Source organism: Lycorma delicatula, chromosome 1 (genome assembly GCF_047948215.1).
Source record: "Lycorma delicatula isolate Av1 chromosome 1, ASM4794821v1, whole genome shotgun sequence".
NCBI lineage: Eukaryota > Metazoa > Arthropoda > Insecta > Hemiptera > Fulgoridae > Lycorma > Lycorma delicatula.
This window is the reverse complement of record NC_134455.1, coordinates 219,880,146-219,902,520: the sequence shown is the minus strand read 5'-3', so window position 1 is coordinate 219,902,520 and position 22,375 is coordinate 219,880,146.

Here is a 22,375-nt window from a genome sequence, read left to right as displayed (position 1 = left end):
AAAAGTTTGTACTTTCAAAAATATTACTTTTTGATAAGTGAACATTTTTCAGTGTTATTTATTAGAAGTGTTTAGTGTTATTGCAGGTGAGATAAATAGTCATATTTAAGTAAAAGCCAATAAGATCATACTGTACAGCTCGATGACAGCTCTATCACTCTGATTTTTGGTACATATTTTTTAAATCATGAGTAGTTTTTCTAGAGATAAGAAATTAATTTATTGCAATCACAAAAATTATTTTCCAATTCAACAGACTGCTATAGTTATAGCTTCTTTCTGTTTGCTTATGACTTTTTCCTATAATATTTATTTTTGATTACATTGTTATCATTAATTATTTTTCCTGTTTTTAACAATTTATGAAACTAAACTTCCTTCAAGTCTTTCCTACATGAATTTCATATTTATAAGTAAACATTCAGTATGATTTATACAAGTAAAATTTTTTTCCATTTATGAGTGCTATTATTTTGTCTTCATATAATCTGCCTAAAGTATAAAAGTTAATATATAAAAAATTATTTTTTAAATTTGATTTTTACACACATTTACAAATTAACTGACAATAAATATAGTAAATAGGTGCAGAATAAGTAACTTATTTTTCTATTATTATAAATATGTAATGTTTTAATTTTGCTTATAAAATAAATAAAAATTTATGTTAAACAAAATATATATTTTTTAATTATTACTTGTGTACTGTTCTATGAAATATTGTTTTAATGTAATTTTATTTATTACTTTAGTAATATTCAAATTTTAAGTAATGCATTCATAAATATGGTTACATTGAGTACAAGTTAATAATAGTGATAATTACATTTTTTAGAATTGCATTAATTTAAAAAAAATAATTTTATACATTATTTAAATTTTGTATTTTAAAATTATTGATTAATAAAGGATCACTTCAATATTTAATTACATTTGTTGTGTTTTATTTAAATAAATTATCTGCGCGCGCACGCGCGCGTGTGTACAAAAATGTGCTTGACACACAGAACATTTTTTGAAGTTACTCCCACACTTTATACATATTACTTTTTTAATTCTAATCAAAATAATGAAAAAAGTTCACATAAACATAGAACTGAGAATACTTTGTTATGATGTCAGCCAGATTTCTACTGTACAGGTCAACAATGCTTCAATACCATACTAATGTTATATAAAAGTTTGGTTCTGGGCGTTGAAGTATTGTTCTCTCTCTCTCTTTTAGTGACATGGTGGAAGGGTATTGGCTCAGGTCATAGCAACATATATATTTCATTCTGTTGTTGTTAGATAGAACTATAACTCTCTCGGCAACCGTAGTCGTTGACTAGCTATTGTGTGGAGATCGTCTTTCTTGTATTTAACTCTAACTGTGTTTATGTAGCATTTTTCAAGAATAATATAAAAAAGTACCATTTCTGCCAGAAATTACACTTGTTTAGTTTTTGGTTCTGCTCCATCCAAATCTTGGGTCAAAAAGCTGATGAATCCGCCAAAAACCTTCGTGGAGAATCAACCTCATAAATTTTATTTTTGACCTCACTATGTATAATAAAGAATCAACTTCGCCATTTTCGTTCAGCAAATGTTTCTTCATATTCTCTCCGAGACGAACCCTGACGCGGTAGTATACACAGATGGTTCAAAGCAGCACGATACCGTTGAATGCGCGTTTATTGTTAATGACCGAACTTACATGTTTGGTCTACCCGGTCTTACGAGTGTGTTTACTGTTGAAATGTTCACTATTCATAAGGCTTTGAATATCGCTAACCCTAAATATCGTCATATCCTTATTTGTAGCGACTAGTGTAGTGCTCTGCAAGCCTTAGAAAATTTTTATTTCAGACATCCTATCGTCACCGAAATGTACAATGCAATCGCCGAGTTTAACCTTCTTAACACACAAGTGAGTTTCTGCTGGATTCCTAGCCATATGGGGATTCCGGGTAATGAACGTGCAGATTTCGTTGCTAAAGATGCATGTAGTCAACCATCCTTCACTACTCGTGTTACTACATCCGACTTTATTAACTATGTCAAACACGCAATTCGCACTAGGTGGTATGACGACTGGATTACCACAGTTGACAACAAACTTCGCTATGTCAAAGAAGGAAATTTCGCCGAGACGAGTGGTCCTCTGCCGATTGCGGATAGGACATACGAGAACTACGCACGGGTATCTGATGTCAGCAGTAAACGCACCAATATGCATGCGATGTAAATGCCGCTTGGCTGTGCACCACATTCTTATGGAATGCATACGATATGCGGCCTTGCGTCGTAAATTTAAATTGCCCGGGAACTTTCGTCAAATCCTGGGTAATAATAAAGAAGTTTTAGACCGGATGTTTTTATTTCTTCGGGATGCTAATATTTTACACATTTTTTAATACTGTGGCTTTTTTTGTAGTATGTTTTTGTGTTTTAACATTTAGTTTTATCTTTATTTTGATTTTGTTTTTAAATTTCTCCTTTGAGTTTTTATTATGTTTTAATTTTTTTTATACTATTATTTTGTTTTCTGGGCGTTTCTTTTAAATTTTTAATTGTGATTTTTTTGTTTTTTCATAGTTCTTAAAGCACCTGCATCGTGCTCGGGCGATGATAACGCTGAAGCGTTTTTCGCCCAGAAAAACCACGGAAAAAACTGATGAAAGACATAGTAGTGTGGACATTAATAAAAACAATGATTTAATAAGCTTTGATTTTCATCGTATGATTACAACTTATACAAATGTCCACACTACCATGTTCTTTCGTCAGCTTTTTTTTTTTTTTTTTGTTTTTTGCCCAGAAAAACCAAAAATGTTTATAATAAACAGTGTATACTCCAATTCAGTTTTACATTTGCCTAAAAAAGAATCAGCTGATACCAGTCAATTAATAAAAACAATGATTTAATAAGCCTTGATTTTCATCATGATAACAACTTATAAAAATCTTAAATGACTGGTATCAGCTGATTCTTTTTTTTAGGCAAATGTAAAACTGAATTGGAGTATACACTGTTTATTAATGGGTTGGCATGGTTACATGGTGTGACTAAGTAATTTGTTATATATTCATATTCTTCAGTGTGTAATCTGGACTATAATTTATTGATTATATATGTAACACTGATTGATGCATACTTAGTTCAGGAAAATGTTGAAGCATAGTGATATCAGTATAAAACATGCTTGCATTTCTCATTGAGTAATACGTTAGTGTTTTTGAAGTGTATAAAATATTTTAGCCAGAAGGTTAAAAAATGGGTGAAACTGTTTCTAGGCTTAATTGAATGCTGTATTTTGTGTATGTGAAATAATTTTGTTCTGTTATATCAAGGTTAGGATTAAAGTGATGTATTCTGGGAATGTGTTGTTTTCCAATAACTCATGTAAGATTTCAATATTTTCTTATACAAGAATATTACAGTACAGAGTGGTAAGGAAGTATAAAAGAACAGAGATGCATAGAATGAGTATATCTTTACTTTTATCCTTATTGCAAGTATTCAAAATATGATGTAAATTCTGTAATATATATATTCTAAAATTTTTTTGTTAAGTCTTTGAATCAATACTTTATATATGTGTGTATTTTTAAATAATTTTGGCTACTTATAACTATAATTTTGTAATTACTATCATATTTTAATTGATAATATTATCTAACTTATATTTTGAATTATTTTCTATGTTTTACATCTGTAGTTGTGTTATATAAATTAGTAACTGTGTGATGTGCTTTATAATTTTTTTTTTAATCACAACCCAGTTCCAGACCCTCAGATACTCTCAAAACAACACTAGACTGTACGTTTTTTACATAGTATTTTTATATACTAAAGAAGGAATATAATATATTTCAAGAATCATTAGTTAACTATTGGTTTTAGAGATCTTTGTCGTGCAATGACTTCAAAAAGAGAAGAGTGGCTTGCCACTCACACTAATCATGATAGGCAGATTTTGATCCAGGCACCTAACGATTCATAGCCAAGCGCGGGAAATGTGATCTGCAGTGTGAGAGAGGTTTTTTGAGAATGAATCAAAAAGTACTTTAGAAAAGAATGAACCTTTAACCCATTTTCAAAAAGTTAGAGAACGTATTGCTGCTGCTCCTACAATTAATAAGAATACAGTTTCCAATATTAGTAAAGAGAAGTCTTTAACTGTGCAGAAAGGTTCATCCAAATTATCGATATCGGGCAAACAACCATCAAATGATTCTCGAGTAACTGATTTTAGATGCGTTTGCAGCTGATGCTATTTGCCGACACAACGATTACTCGAAGAAAGAATATCCATCAATTAACAGGTTTTTAGTTTCTGTAAGGGAAAATACTAAGTTTCTGTTTACAGAAAATATTAATTTTAATAAAAGTATTACATCAGCTTCGAGTAGAAAAAAATTAATAGCTGGAAAATTTTACTGCTATTTTTTTTTTTTTTTGAGGTTTTTAGGAGCATCGACTACTTTGGTCATTAGCCCCATCCCACTTCAAACAAAAAAAATAAAAAAATAAAAAAAGGGTTCAATATTTCACATTTTCATGTGTCAAAAAATGATCAAAATTTTACTTTTTCTTATAACTTCTGATCCAATAAAATTACTTTTTAGGCTTTCCTTTCGGCCATCCTTTTTTACGTTTCTCCATTCTTCTGACGGCCTCAACCTCTGATGACAGCGTATCTGAGGCCTCAGACATGGCATCATCTTCCTCTATTTCGGATGCCAGTGACGTTCTTCGGCTGACGTCAGTTGATGAAACTTTCGCCGGCGCTGTTAGCATCTTTGCTAATGTGCGATGATGTCTCCGCGGCGGATGAGCCGGACTCTAACTCTACTGCAGTACTGGGTCCGGCAGAAATAGATTCTCTCACCGAAGCTGATCTTTGCGCTTTTGGAGGCTCTATTGGTTCAGGTTTTATTTCATCCGCGCCTGGTGCTTTTTCTATAATAACTTGCATCTCCATTTCCGCAGATTCAGGTTTTCTTGTCACAATTTCTTTAGATTTGTGACTACACGACGGAGCGATCTGTTTCTCTTTGTCAGATAAATCAAGATTTTTAATTCTTACACAAGTTGGTGACTTTACAATCGCAGATTTAGCTGGTTTTTTAAACGGCGCTGGTGTGTCTCTCATGTCAACGGCGTCAGTCCGGGGATGAGCCTTCTCATCTTTACTTTGTTTTCTCTGATGAGTCGACTCAATCTTTGAATCAATGATTCTTTCAATCATCGTCGAAAGACTTGGTGCCATCGTGTTAAGCAACTGCTCCACATTAATTTTAGATGTGGAAGGGGCAGCCGCAGCTTCTGCATAAGAAGTCGATGGTCGTGGTGTACGCTTATTAACAATCTTCTTTGCTTCAGGATAGCTTACCTTCTGAAGCGTTTTAACTTCCTGAATTGCTGTTTCTAATTTATATGTAGGGCAGTTACTTGAACGACAATTGTGATGCCCTTTACAGTTAACGCAGGTTGGAGGGTCTTTACATGAGTCACCCTCATGTGTTTTCTCTCCACATATACATATTTCCTGCGCTTCACATCTTGCTGCTGTGTGTCCGAATCGTTGACTTAAAACATCTCATCGGCTGCGGGATGAAAGCTCGTACATCAAGCCGATGGATGCCAGCTCGTACCTTTTCAGGAAGATTCGGCATATTAAATGTCAAAACATGCGAGGCCGAAGGAAGAATCTCACCATTTCTTCTCATAGTAAGTCTGCGACATTGAGTTACTCCCTGACATTTCTTGTACAATTTCTTCTTCTGTACAATTAAGAAGATCGCGACAAACAACAACTCCTCTGGATGAGTTCAGTGTGCTATGCGGTTGGACAGAAACCGCAAATTCACCGATCTTCTTCAACGCCAAAACTTTCTGGCTTTGCATGTCGTTGATGGTTTCGACATGCAATCCATTAAAACTTTTACGAATTTCCTTGACAGGACCACCAGCACAATTTGTAACTTCTCTTGCGATAAGGAATGGACTAACTTTTTGAAAGTTTCCATTCTCCCTTGTAATAATTAAAAATCTTGGCTTAGGTGCGCTATAGCCAAATAGACTTTTCTTTAATTCTTTACTGATTCTATCAGCATCTTTCTTTATCCTATCAGATTCTTTACTTTTTTTCCTCTTGCGGCGAATCGGAGGTTTCTAAACGAGGGTGTTTACGTGCACCCTCTGCCACGTTTGATTGTTCAATATTCATGAACAGTGGATCCCTTCTGTAGCAAGGCTAGCCGCCGGGGTACACCCCCACTCCAGGGCTACTAACCTTGGAGGTCCGATCCGGTACTCCGGTGGAACCGGCATATGTCCTGGCAGACAGCGGATGCGCAGTCTCTGCACTGACTCTAGGCTCCTACTCACCGAAGCTTTCAGAGCTCCCATGCACCGACATACATGGGCACCATTGCTACATGCTTGCCATCGCAGGGGACAACAGAAGGGTCTCCGTTACACCTGCAATATCATTGACCCTGGCCGCCACACCGCCAGCTCTAAGAGTGGTATGAATCCATTTCCAAAATCGTTTGTTATTCCATTTCCTGCAGGTAGCCAAAAATCCAGTCCGTTTAGTGACCTGAAGTTGGAGCCAGGTCAAACTTAACAAAGCATAACCGAGGAATTTACTCGGAACCCCGTTAGCCAGCTATATGTAATGTACGAAAGTACAGCTGTTGCCGCCCTGGACGTGGAACATAGATGTGTTCCGGACGTGGGGATTATCTACCTCAGGGCATTTTACTGCTATTGTCGCTCATTGTAGTAATTTTCTGAAGCTGTATTAAGGCTGTTTAATGAATTTTCATGAAAATGTTTGGTTAGACGAAACTTGGGGATAATGGTAATTACTGAAACCCAAAATCATGAACTGAGAAACTCTTGACGGTACTATACTTGTACTTATTGATCGACGTGAAAGATCAATTGCCTGTCATGCCGATACAGCGGACGGGTTTGTGAATGAAGCGCTATTAATGCTAAAATGAATGAAAGCGAACGACTACCACGAGGAGATGAATAATGGAAACATTCACAAAATGGTTCGAAGAAACGCTTTTGAAAAAAACATGAGTTGATTGATTGGCTTGTTTCACGTGGGGTTAATGCAGACCATTCAATGACCAAAGGACAACTTTTGGAAATTATTCAGGAAAAAGCTTAAAGATCTATCTATGTAATAGTCAGGCCCAGATCTAGGTATGGGCAATCTACCAAACTGGGCATTTGCCCAGAATGGTAGATTTGGGAAGGCGGCAAAAATGGTTGTAGAGAAAAAATAAACTTTATAAAAACAAAAAATTTTAAAATATGAACGTGTCGTATATTTTCAACACGCTGCAGGTAAGAAGTTAGGCGACCCTTCAATTGGTTGAATGGAAGCACGTGGGCCGGCATGCATTCTGGGATATTCAATAGAAGAATAGGGCTCATGTCCTTATCGGCAAACATTGACACTTTCAAGTGCAATTCCGTAAATATCTTTTGTGTGCACTTGTCCGTTTTGAGAAAAACAATTTATTTTTATGACCAACCTGCGGAACTGTAGTTTGAAAGGAGATTCAGAAAGTTACAACAAATCTGTCATTGCTTATTTTGATGATTTACAATATAGGGTCTTTCAAATAGCGGACTTTCGCATTTAAAGTAAATACGAATATATCTGCAAAAAACTGTTGACAGTGAGGTTAGGTTTCAAAAGTGAACACCAACAAACGCTTTATTGTTATTTATTTTTTTTCCCCCCCTTCACCACCAGACCGGTTATCCATTTAAGTATACTCGGTGTTTGGTAAAGTTAACAAAAAAACACACAGCTCGTATTTGCCAAAAGAAATTGGACTTTAATTATGTAAAACAACTGAACTTATGTTACAGCAACCTTAAATTAAATGAAATTAGGAAATAAACATAACTTAATTTTACATAAGAAATATCAGCTGAAATCAGCATATGAATAATTATATTAAATGAGAAAATACATGAATATACATTTTTCAAATTAAAACAAAATTTAACAAATTCAAATTTTAACAAAGCCTGAAAGGCTTTGTTAAAGAGAACATAGAACAAGAGAACATAAAACAACTTATTTACAATTATAAACTTAGAAAAACAAAACATGAATAAACATATTATGACTGGAAAACTATTGCATTACTGACGAATGCTGTAATATTGAAAAAAATTATCAATGAACAAATGTCATTAACTTAGAAAAATAAATTACAGTAAATCTGTAATTGGCACTGGCCTTTTCTAATTTATGAACATCATAAAACTTAGCATTAAATAATTAAAACTAGAAATTCTAGTTTAGTGTAGAAAAAATGCCACAATAATATTCTAGTACAAAAAAAGTTAATACAATAATCAAATTGAAATAAGTAAACATATAAGTAGAGTTCATATTAGTAAACAAGCTTTCTTGAAGATATAAAATTACAAAGAAGTCCTAAAACATAACTGCACATCAGGAGTAACTTGCTTTAGGTTAATTTACGAGAAGTATTATGAATACAGTTCATGAGTAGAAAAGGATTAATCTCGGCGATTAACAAGTTACAAGATTAAATTATAGAGTTGATTATCATGACAACAAATTGCAATAATAAAGCACGTAAAATAGGTTGCAGCTGAACAATGACACAACCTTATATGTCACCTGTCGTGACTGTACTTGAGTAAATGGTTTTTTAAAATAAACTTGAAAGGCATAAGGTATGATGAACTGAATGTTCCACAAATTTTAATGATAAAACAACTGTTTAACGTAATAAATAATGAAAATTGAACTTGCCTGTAGCACACAAATATTAGCAAGAGACGAACTGTGAATGAAGGTAAATGAATACATACAGTAATCCTGGGCGTAGCCTGCAGTGGTGTATCAGGAATGCAGGGGTGATACGTGGTTTAGAGGTTGAGCAGGATGTGGCGTCTCAAAAATGTAGCAACGAGTTTGGAGAGATTCTGCATCGATGAAAATGTCAGCAGCTCGAGAAGATTAGGCTCGATAGAATTGGCAGTTTGTAGTGATTGAAACACTTTCCACGGAGACGTAATATAGAATTTGAAGAATAACTTAACGAGGCAAAACAAAACAAAACATAGAGATCGGTGAAATTTCGAGACACTGCCGAGTAGAGCTAGAGAATATTTCGACGGAGAAATACCGCAACGTTTATGCGGATATGAATGCGATGAAAATATTATCACAGTTTGAGAGAGAATGGCCATAGGCGACTGTCCAGGATGAATGTTGGATCTACTCTGCCGAAAAGATGGCGTGAACGAAAAGAATTACGTAAGGCTGATAAAATAAATTCTGAATACGCAAGTTGAAGAAATGACATCACGGCAGACAAAGAGAAATAGACTTCTAAGAACTATGACAATATTGAAATTGGTTGAGAATATAAAACACTAAGCCTAAGATATACATTAAGACTAAATAGCAATGAATAATGCGTGTTAGAAATTAACTGACGCCAATACGATGATGAAATCAGCAAGTCAAATTGGAGACTGAGAGAAATGATATGGAAAACAAACCCAAACAACCTATTTAAAAATACACGTAGATAAGCCTTACAAAAATGCAAAATAAAATTATAAACTACAAGACTCGACCATAACCTTGAATTCATTGGAATAAAACGACTTTACGCAAACGGCGTAATCACTTGGTCTGGGAGAGTGTGTCCTTATACTCTGAGGAAGAAGGCCTTCCCGCCCACCAGCTATAATTCGGGCAAGGCAGATCGGCCCCCCCGGATCTTTTGTTAATTTAATTATTTGCCTGCCTCAAATCCCCAGGTACGAAGCCAGGTCCAGCAAAGCTGTCCCCAGCCCCACCCCAGGGACCGTGTCTCGGTCTTTTTTATGCCTACCTCAAACCTCGCAGCCGGGGAGCCCACCCCGGCTATGCCGTTACGGACCCCAACTACGAGGCCGGGTCTCGGTCTTAACTTTATTATTCCCTATAATTCCGATGTCCTAGGCCGTTGAAGTGACAAATTGCTAGTATCCTCTTCTTCTACCTTCCTCTTCTTTCTCCTTCATGACGGTATAGGTGAATTTTTCAAATTTCCTCCAATTTTCATCAGAAGATAGGAGGAATCGGGCAAGTTGCTCCGGCTCCACGTCCGATATTCCAGCTCGTAATCTCACATCATACCAGTTAACACATCTGAAGATGGTGTGTTCAGGCGTATCCTCGAATTCACAATACATGCATTTGGGGCTATTTCTCAAGCCAAATCGGAAGAAATACGCCTGGAAATTTCTGTGGCCCGAGAACAATTGTGTGATATAGTATCCGGTTTCTCCGTGATTCCGATTCACCCATTGTCTTAAACTTGGAAAAAGGCGTTTGGTCCACAGGGTGCCCTGATGTTGGTCCCATCTTTCCTGCCATTTATCCATTATCTGGTCCTTTGCTTGCAATTTCTCCATACGGATATGGTACGGTATCCACTTGTTACTCCGATAAAGGCACGTCTATGAATTCCCTGAAGTCGCCTGACATTTCTAGCAATATGTATAGCCTTATACCATATCGGTGCTGCATACAATAATATAGACGTGCAAGCAGAAGCTATGACTCTTCTTCTGGAGGCTCTAGGAGCAGTCTTGCCAGATAATATTCTAGATAAAGCCTTTAACGGCTTTTCTGCCGCACCACATCTGTCAGCTATATGCGGACTGAAGCTCAGGGATTTATCAAGGATGACTCCAGGGTACTTCGTTTGTGCAACTCGACGTATAGGATGATTGCCCACTTTCAAGTCTCTGATGTGCCTTTTGCCTGTTGGAGAAATGTATTCACATTTGTCTACAGCTAGTTACAGGCCTTGTTCGCCCAACCAGGCGTGAATCTACTCCAGGACTCTATTGCCACTAGTCTCAATTTCGATCTCAGTTTTTGCTGCAATTAGTATAGCCAAGTCGTCAGCATATGCTATGATTTCAACTCCATCTGGTAAATTCAGCCTCAAAACATCGTCAAAGGCTATTAACCACAGCAAGGGGCCCAGGACAGACCCCTGCGGTACACCACCAAAAATTTGATGTCTCAAGCTTCCCTCCAAGGTGTTAACAGTGCACCATTTGTTGTTCAGATAATCGCTAACTTGTCTCTGTAACCAATTACTAATGCCTCTTCTAGCCAGGGCATTCCTTATAGTATCCCATTTGACAGTACCAAAGGCATTTTGGATATTAATTGATAGTGGTATTCTTCGCGTTCTCCATGTTCCGCTACGAGTGGAGAGGGCCCATTTATATATCCTGTCCAAAGCCTGTAAAGTAGATCTGCCCTTTCTAAAACCGTACTGATTCCTGTGTAATCCATCATTACCTTCGAGCTCTTCCATAATTGAATTTATCAATCTTTCTGCCACTTTTCCGATATTATTTATAAGGCTAAGTGGCCTGTATGTGATGCTCTGTGCGTCGACTGCCTTTTTTTGTAAGAAAACTACCTTGGATTCCTTCCACATGTCAGGAAACAGTTTATTTTGTACTCCATAGTTCACAATATCTGTGATTTCCCAGGGAACTCTATTCATGAGTCCTTTAAGGATTGCAGCTGGTATGTTATCTGGACCAGGGCTTTTCTTGTCTTTTAATCTTCCAATAGCTGCGGCAACTTCGGTCTGAGTGAATCTTCTTCTCCGAGTGAATCTTCTTCTCCGAGTGAATCTTCTTCTCCGAGTGAATCTTCTTCTCTGAGTGAATCTTCTTCCATTACAATCAACCAAATCAGCTATTCCAGGGTCATCAACCGGAAATAAGACATTTAATTATGCCCTAGCATTCTCCATAGTTAGGGTAGGCAACCGTCGCCCCCCAGTTTTCCTGTGACCAGCCTATATGCCTGTCCCCACGGATCGTTATCGAGTTCTGTGCATAGTTCTCTCCATTTGTCTCTTTTCGCCTGCTTAATTAAATAATTGAGGGTACGCCATGTTTCAGCAAATGTCACTGATGCCATTTCATGCGCCGGGCCTCCGTTCCTGAATGTCCTATGCTTCTTTCTACGACAGAGTTGAAGCTTCCTCCTCTGCTCGGCAATCCCAACGTTCCACCAGTAGACTGGGCGACGTGTATTGGACAACGGTATTCTTGCCATTTCAGCAATTATAATATCTTGTAGAACTGACGGTGTGACTACCCTACCGTCAGACAGTTTGTTGGCAGCTCTGTCTACAATTTTATTTATTTGTCCACTGGTGAAACGCGGATACCCACGAGGACAGGTAATAGGCGGTAGGCTTCCTTCATTGTCATCAGTGTTACAAAGTGATCGCTGGCGGTCTCCTCCCTGAGGACTCTCCATTGGAAGAGTGATGGGTCCCAACGACTGTCAATCAAAGTGAGGGTCAAGCACTCCTACACATTTGAGGCAAGAGGAGTTATCGTTAAGGCATACCAAACCTACAGTCATCATCATATTTTCAAATATTTCTCCTCTTCTAGTTGTATGGTTACTCCCCGCCAATATCAGTTTACAATTGAAATCTCCCATTAGGACGATTCTTTTTGTTGCCCGCTGTAATACTCCGGTGAGTTTGAAGATGTATTGCTCATATGTATCTAGAGTAATATTCGGGCTTATGTATCCAGATACCAAGACCATATCAGGCAAAAGCACAGCCAAAATTCCATCTCCTCTGTAGAGAAGCTGCCATCCTAGTTTGTTACTGACGTTATGAATGGCCACATCGGCAGATGCGTCGGCAAGCCAGTCGTGACGGGCCGCCGTCCTATAATTTGGCTCAGTGGTCACCACAATGTCCACTCTTTCGTTTCTGGCTATTTCCTCCACTAGATCATGCGAAAGGAGACTTCGATTGGCATTTGACAGCAGTAGTTTAGCCATCCGTTCTCTTGTTGCACGCTACGCCTCCAGTGCGGTGATCAGAACTAGAGCAATCCAGACATTTCATTTGCTCCCTGCAATCTCTTATTATATGTCCCTTTGCGCCGCAATTAAAACACACCGCTGACCTGTCGGGCCCCTTACAGTCAGTTTCTCTGTGGCCAGTCGACCAACATCTACGACATTTCTGGGTCTCTGTACGGATATAGGCCCGGCAGTGGACCCATCCGACTTTCATTCTTTTGGCCACAAGTTGGACAAGTTGGATCGTGGCATTTCTTGTGTCGCCACATTTCAGCGTGTCTAATAGATGAAATTCTAAACGATTCATTTTTACCAATGATTGCATGTATTGCTTCTTGTAATTCTTCCTCAGTCGTGTCTGCCTCTAAGTCTTTGATGTGTACTGCCGAGCGTCTATCCCCTCTAGATCTTACGTCCACCAGCAGCTCTGTCCTTAAGCACCGTGGTGAATTGCGCCGCTTGTTCGGCACCCTTGATCCTAACCTCCAATTCGTTGTTCCTTCCTTTTCTTAGAGAAAGAACTTCTCCAGCTTCTTTCTTGTTTATTTTACATTTCATGGTACGGAGCAGATCCGCGTAGGACTTTCCCTGTCCCTTAATGACTACTATCTTGCTCCCCTCAACCGGAGGCGTCGAGCGACGTGCCGAGGCGGATCTGGATCGACCACGGCTTGAGTCTGATTTCCTGGGTACTACCAATGTTGCAGGTTCCTCGTTGGTTCTATGCAAATAAATAAGTATTTTTCTCAAAATATTTCCATATTCACCAGTTGGTAGAATATAGGTCACTTTGTGTACACTGACTAGTACCTTTCTTAATGCATTTATAATGCACCTGGCCGCAAGCTTTTCCTCTTTTTCGGAATCGAAGAAAATAGTAAATTTATTTTTCTTAGTAGCCTCCATTTGGAGACTCTCCATCATTGTTCTCTCTTCGATTTACTGATGTCAACAAATTGACATGTATCCCCGTCTGTCGGAAGAGTAACGACTTTCACCTTGTTCATTGTCCACGCAGACCACCTGCTCGGGAGTAACTCAATTCATCATCAGACAGATCAAGATTTAAGATTTCTGCCTGATCCGTCTCAGAAGGAGGTTCAGTCTGGGTGGACTGCATGTTAACCTCTACGGGAAGGGGCACATCAGACAGATCAGTTAAGCCCTCATGTATTCTCCTCAGCTCATGCTCGTGGACTGTTATATATCTGGTCAAACTTGACCCCGTATGCTTTTTCAGGGCATCAATCGCTTGTCCAAGCTGGTGAACCAGACTGCCAAATGAGTAGGGCGACCCATCCTCTTCTTCAGAGGAGCCCTGACGGGCTCTCTTTTTCCCTTTGATGTCCATTTTCTTGACTACAGACGATTTCGTCGTGCCACCATTTTTGGGAGGATGTCCCTGACCCAGCCTTCTCATGGTGTGGCACTGGACTCAGAAGACAACCCCGAGTCCAGCGAGCACCCACACGCCCTGGTGCCCCAATTTTTTTTTTGTGGGGGGTAAAACGTCGAGGATTTTTGTGATCGGGATTCCAATATCAGCCCAATATCAGAATTTTTCGTGAAAAGAGACATTATTAAAACGTTGTATCCGCGAGAAATACTGTTTTTTGTAATTCTTAATTCACATTTTTCATAGTGTGAATCATTTACTTAGCACACTCTCATCATCCTTATCTCGAGTCACAATTTTCTACTATACTTATCCGTGTCGTTTTTGCTCATTACAACAAAGTCTTATTGAGTGTGTTGTGTGTTTGTGTGTGTGAATGCATTTTGTTTTCCGTTCATTCGTTGAATTTGTCATTTTAATTTTTATCTTTACGGATCCATACAACAGTTCAGTACCTAAATTATAGTAATGTACAGTGCGATTGTTAAGTGTTCTTCCGGATAATATTTTCCGGATGTATTAGTGCAACAAGTTTGGCATCGAAAAAGAGAGTTGTGTTTGACTGAAATACAAAAATCAAAGTAATCGAAGCCAGCGAAAAAGATAAAACTGCCCGTAAAAAACCTAGTCGAAAGATTTGGCGTACGTAAGATTCACATCTAAGAAATTTAAAAAAAATGAAAAGGATTTAAAAACTGATCGGTTAAAAGGGAGCGGTTCAAATAAAAGGCATATGCGAAAAACTGGCAACGAAAAATAACAAAATTATTTGGGAGTGGTTTGTGAGCGCGAGGGCAAGAAAGTTACCGATTTCAGGAGTAATCAGCATCAAGCAAAGGAAGTTGCAGAGAAATTAGGTAGTATTAACACCAATTTCAGCGCTTCAAATGGTCGGCTGGAAAGCTTTAAAAAGCGCATCAAATTGTGTTTAAAGAAGTTTGTGGCGAGGGCGGAGATGTGCGTGGCGAGATAGTAATTGACTGGAAAACAAAACTTGCTACTTTGACTGAAAATTACGAACATAGAAATATTACAAACTGAGACGAAACCGGACTTTATCCTGCACTACCGAGTAAGACTCATTGCCTGAGAAGGTTATATAGGAGGGAAGCATTCCAAGGAAAGGTTGACAGTTTTTGTTTGCGGTTTTATGACAGGAGAACTGGAAAAACCGCTCATTATTGGAAAGGCAGATAAGCCGAGGTGTTTTAAATAAAACATTAACCTTTTCAGATCATTTAGTCTTGGAACTGGTTATGTACGGCGTCAGTTTTAAAACGCTGTTAAAAAATCATTTTATATGGCATCTAAGTCGGTTATTTTGTTTTATATTCACAAAGTTTTATTACACAATTTGAACAACGTTTATAGGATGTAAAATGTTTTATTTAGACTAGAAAGAATATGACCATTTTTTCTCTCAGAAATGTGTTTGTATGTGTGTGTGTGACTTGTGTGTTATAATTTCTATGACGATTATGGATTTATTTATTATTTACAAAAATTGCTTATCTTAGTAGCAACATATCGATAAGTATTGAAACACATAATAAATTATGATATACGACACACACAAAAAAAGGAATTTGTGGTCATAAATACATCACTTTTACTTGAGGTCTATAAATATCTTTTCTGACAAATGATATCGGTAAACATGTAACACATAACGATTCGTAATGAATAACAGTATACAGTAAAAATTGTTTTTTGTCAATCTGTATAGTCTTTTTAGTGGTGTCGATTTATATAAAACGTAGTTTCTGAATCTACTTTCACTTGTACTAACATATGTTTCTAATCTGTGATTTATGACACGGGGTTTTCATCATATTTTGCCCAACTTTCAACCGATTTGCTTGAAAGTATGATTTTTAAAATCAGAAAACTATGTTTCATAAACATAAAGAAAAAAACAAAAATTTCGCTAATAAAAAACGCGGTAGAAATGCGCAAAAAAATTCTGCAATTAAATTATCGTAATTTTTGTATTGTTTCAATTTTAAAAAACATAATAAATATCCAATCGTAACGTTTTTTTTTTGTCAGAATCTGTTAAATCTCTTTAATATACTGTAATTTTTTTACAAGAGGGTAGCATAAGACTATGAAGGGAGGCAATCAGATACAAACATATTTTCGCGGAGCGCTAATCAGGATCATTGTGAAGGGAGAAGGTTTTAATAATCTTCCTGTAGTATAGAGATCAAACAAAAAATCATGAAGTCGCGTATTATGGAGGAATAGTTGCAAGAGTACAAAAACGAAGCAACAAAATAGACACATTCTTCTCATTTTAGATAACGCCATCCGGATATTGTTTTAAGCCATGCTAAATTAGCTTACTTTCCACCAAATATTACCCAGCCTATAGACCAGGGTGTAATTTATTTAATGTCTCAAATTACACTACCGTTAGCAAACGGAACAGTCAACTACTCAACTGAATAAATCTATATCAGTGCTCGACGCTATAATTTGGCTATCGGAAGCATTTAAATGCGTGTCGGCACAGACGGTTCAATACTGATTCCAAAAAGCAAACTTTCAATTGCACACGGCTACAGAAACGGAAATTACGACATTTGATTGCCTGCAGGAAGAACTGAACAAGGCGTCTTATGAAAATATAATTGCTAAAGATTTTGTTAACATGGACAACTTAGAAACCGAGACTAACAGAGAATATAGAAAAATTTATTGACACCATCGAGAGAAAACTGACGAAGACAAAGCGATTCCTATGACGGGACCGTAACAGTAATGAGCGATACAAAAACTAGATCATACAGTGTAGCGTTGTCCAACCTATTAGACCTTAAGGAATTTCACTCAGCAAATAATTCAGAGTTGTTTAATATAATTTGTAAAGCCAGAATGTTGACAGAAAACAGAGTAGCTGAAAGTAAAAGTAAATAACAATTTTTTTTCTTATAATAAAGACTAAATTACATATTGAACAGTAACAAAGTACAGTTAGTACAGTTAGTTAATTTAAATTATATTTACTTATTAAAGTGTATTAGTTATTGAATATAAGGTATTGAAATTCGTTATTCTTCAATGTTATTACAGTTCCTAAATTATAGATATTTTACATTAAAACACGAAAATTGTTCTACTACCCAGTATACTGTACTGTACATGCTAACATAAGATAGAAATTTTGTATTAACGAATTCGCTAACAAACCGATACACAATGCACTTGAGAAAATGAAATGGGGTTCTAGTAAGTACACTACCATATTTTTTTCAATTTAGTCCACTAGTTCACCGGAATCCTGTTCACTCGGAAAACATTTTCGGTCCCGCGAAATTCCATTAACTCAGGTTTTACCTGTACTTGATATTTTCATAATACTAGGAGAAATACCATTTGTTATGGTGTTAATAAAAAATAATTAATCAAGGGTAAACTTGAAACTAATTAATATAATCTAGGGTAAACAGAACTCCGTTGATGATTTAATATTTCCCACCTAACAAAATATGTAAGATTAACACAGTTCTTCTGGTGGTATAAATTGGTATTTATAAAAAATACAATAAAAGTAGTAGAAAATTTAGTGTATGAGACTTATTATACAATAAAACCTGAGTTAAACATAGCGTAGTGTACAGTATGCTGTATGTACAGTACTGTACAGTATACCAGTATACGTATTCTATTTTATATCGTGGGAAAACGGTTCTTAACTCGTGAGATTTTTTTCGTTTACGCGTCAGCCAGGTTTTCGTTTTTTCAGGAAAAAGTAACATCATATCTGGTAAAACTAACGGAACCTGGGAAATTTTCCGTTGTAGACAGGAGTCCGTTAAATCCAGGTTCTGTTAACTCAGGTTTTACTGTAGTTCGTTCCTAATTTTTGTTAGTAACTTTTATGAAACTGTTTATGTTACAGTATTTTTTCGATAGAAAATTAACATCCGACATTTTTATAAATTTCTAAGCGTCTAGGAACCTCAAAACAAGGATATTTAAAAAAATTATTTGTAAAAAAATTAACATTCCTATTTGTATAGGTGGAACAAATAGATACTTTAAAACTAGATTGCTTGAAAATTATAGAAATTAGAAAAAAAAATTAGTTTTAATATGGCAGACCATTTAATAAACAATAAACATTCTATTTTTGATATTAACACAAATTTAGAAGTACTAGAAATTAATAAAGATGACATAAAATCAAATATTAATAGAAACAAAATTTCAATTTGATAAACAAATTGAAATGTGACAGTGTTTGAAGGAGACAGTCTTACAAAAACTGCAGCAGATAGCAGCACCCGTGTAAATTAGTCCACAATTAACATTATTTTTAAAATTTATTATGCAATAACTGAATTATTTCAATCATGACTGAGGATGCGGGATTCCGCGAAAGTACTTTATGAAAAATTAAGAGTCTGATGAGTCTTATCAACCATGTCGGAGAGGTATCTGTTGAGAGCCAGACTAAGGAATGATTCCTGAAAGAGAGCAGCAGCTCTTTCAGAAGTTAAGGGCGTAGGTCAGGACGACTTAAACGGCCATATCATCTCTCAATCTTTTGAATACTGCGCTGCTGAAAGCAATGGAAAACTACAGCTGCTTTTTTTCCAAGAAAATGTAGCTCTCTGCATTTTCATATAACAAAAATGGTCTTCCTTGGTAAAATATTCCGGAGGTAAATTAGTTCCCCGTTCGGATCTCCAGGTGAAAACTACTAAGGAAAGGGTCACCAGACAATTAAAAAATGGAATGTTAGAAGTCTAAAAAAGGTTGGTAAGTTAGCAAATTTAAAGAGGGAAATGGATATGATAAATGTAGATATAGTAGGAATTAACGAGGTTCTGTGGGAACCTCATAGGAAAACGACTTTTGGTCAGGTAATTTTAGAATAATTAACTCAGCTTCAAATAATGGGCAGGCGTAGGCTTCGTAATCAACAAGAAGATAGGGAAGAGAGTAGAGAATTTCAAAACGTGTAGCGATAGTATCATTGTAATAAGGATAAAATCAAAACCTAAACCGACAACGATTGTTAACGTCTACATGCCTACAAGCGCCCGTGATGATGAGGTAGTGTGTATACGAAGAAATTGACGATTTAGTTAAAATGAAAATTTAATAATAGTTGGAGATTGGAATGCAAGCATTGGAAAAGTCAAGGAAGGAAATATAGTGGGTGAATACGGGATGGACAAAAGGATTATATCATGGTTAAGCAAAGATTTAGAAATCAACTCGACTGCAAAACTTATCCTGGGGCAAACATTGATAGCAACCATAATTTAGTGATAATGAAATGTAGGTTGGGGTTTAAAATCCTGAGGAAAAGATGTGTCATATGAATTGGTGGAATTTTGAGAAGCTTTAGGAAGAGGAGGTAAAGAAGATTTATGAGGAGGACGTCGCAAGAGGTATGAGTAAAAAAGATATGGTTGAAAATGTAGAAGAAGAATGGGAGAATGTTAAAAAGGAAATTCTTAAATTATCAGCAGCGAACTTAAGCGGAACAAAGAAAACTGGTAGAAAACCTTGGATTTCAGAGGATATATTTGATATATATGGATGAACGTAGAAAATAAAAGAATGCTAGTGATGAAGAAAGTAGAAGGAACTATCGACAATTACAATCAGGAATTGCAAACTAGCGAAAGAAGAGCGGACCGAAGAGTGCACCAAACAAAGATGGTGCACCGATTTATAGTACGAAAGGAAACGTCGATAGGGGGGTGGAATATATTGAATAATTATACAGAGGAAATGAATTAGAAAATGGTGTTATAGAGGAAGAAGAGGAAGTCAAAGAGGATGAAATGGAAGAAACAATACTGAGATCTGAATATGAGAGCATTAAAAGATTTGAATGGCATAAAGGTTCCTGGAATAGGCGGAATACCTGCAGAATTATTGCGCAGTGCAGGTGAGGAAGCGATTGATAGATTACACAGACTAGTGTGTAATATTAACGAAAAAGGGAAAGTTCCCTCAGACTTGAAAAAGACGATACCAAAGAAAGCAGGAGCAGATAATTGTGAAGAATACAGAACAATTAGCCTAACTTGTCATGTATAAAAAATCTTAATTAGAATTCTGTATAGAAGAATTGAGGAAAGTGAAAGAAGTGTTACGAGAAGACCAATTTGGTTTCAAAGATAAAAATGCTACGATTTGCTGATGATATAGTAATTCTAGCTGAGAGTAAGAAAGCTTTAGAAGAAACAATGAATGGCATGGATGAAGTCCTACGCAAGAACTACCGCATGAAATATACAAGAACAAAACGAAAGTAATGAAATGTAGTAGAAATTACGAAGATGGACCACGGAATGTGAAAATAGAAAGAGGAAAGATTATGGAGGTAAGAGAATTTTGTTATTTGTGATATAGAATTATTAAAGATGGACGAAGCTGGAGCGATATAAAATGCCGAATAGCACAAGTGAAACGAGCCTTCAGTCAGAAATATAATTTGTTTACATCAAAAATTAATTTAAACGTCAGCAAAAGATTTTTGAAAGTATATGTTTGGAGCGTAGCTTTATATAGAAGTGAAACGATCGGAGTACCCGAGAAGTAAAGATTAGAAGCTTTTGAAATGTGGTGCTGCACGAGAATGTTAAAAATCAGATGGATGGATAAAGTGACAAATGAAGAGGTGTTGCGGCAAATTGATGAAGAAAGAAGCATTTGAAAAAATGTAGTTTAAAGAAGAGACAGGCATATAGGCCACATATTAAGGCGTCCTGGAATAGTCGCTTTAATAGTGGAGGGACAGATAGAAGGAAAAAATTTTGCAGGCAGGCAACGTTTGGAATATGTAAAACAAATTATTAGGGATGTAGGATGTAGGGGTTATACTGAAATGAAACGAGTAGCACTAGATAGGGAATCTTGATCAAACCAGTCAAATGACTGAAGACGTTTACAATTCGAGTCTTTCGACTTCTTTGGACAATCATCGAGTTTATGCCCTTCAACGCCACAATGTGAACAGATTGCCGGCCGATTACAGAACTTAGCCCTATGACCGAACTGACAACACTTAAAACATTCACATCGATGTATTCTTTTACCCTTCACGACGAAAAAATCCAAGAATAATCTGCCCTCACTAACAAAGCTCTTTAGTAGAGCAGGGCTCACCTCAAACACCCCATGGTAGCGCTCCTTCTCGCGCTTACCCGACTTGAATAAAAAGCGACATTCGGATTTCTTCGTCCATCTGAGTGTTTTGTTCCTTCATAAGAGTCATTAACTCAGAAAGCTGTTTTCCCAACAGAGGTTAGATGATTATTGATGGAAATGCGAAATGAGTTAATAATAATTTTCCAGGACAAACAAATGCCATTTTCTATGCTTTCACAGAATAATGCGTATATGTTGCTGTTGGCTTACTTAGCTGACGTATTTTCTAATTTAAACGAATTGTATTTGAATTTACAAGGACGTGAGAAATACCTTTTATTATTATTAATGACAAAGTTTATGTTTTCATTAAGAAACTTGACTGCATGAAGATGCATTTTCTTGAGTTAAAAATTTAGTTGGCGGAGTAATTCCCGGAAGATAAAAAGATTTCTCGAAGTTATTTGTACTGAATCCACTTGCTGTAAACTACGTTTCCACCAAAAGTTGTTTTGCTGCTGAGTTACCGGTTGAGATTGAAGATCAGATCATCGAAATGTCTGCCGTTAAAACATTGCAACAATTTACCTCTGATTTAGATACGTTTTGACTTGCTCGTCGAAATGAATATGAAAATTTAGTTACAGAAGCATTGAAAATATTAATCCCTTTTACAATGTTTTACATCTGTGAAAAGGGTTTTTTGTCTATTGTTGCGCGAAAAACTAAATATAGGAATCGTCTTTTATCACTTGAATACGATTTGTTTTTGTGTATTAACACAGATTCATGTGTGGAGAAACTTATAAATGAAAAACAAACACATTAATTAATTCTCTTTACACGTACTGTAATGTTCATAATAAATGATTTTTTCTCATAAAATGATTTCATTATTGTTTATGTATAAAGTTATAGGCTAATTTCGCGACCCCCGAGAGAA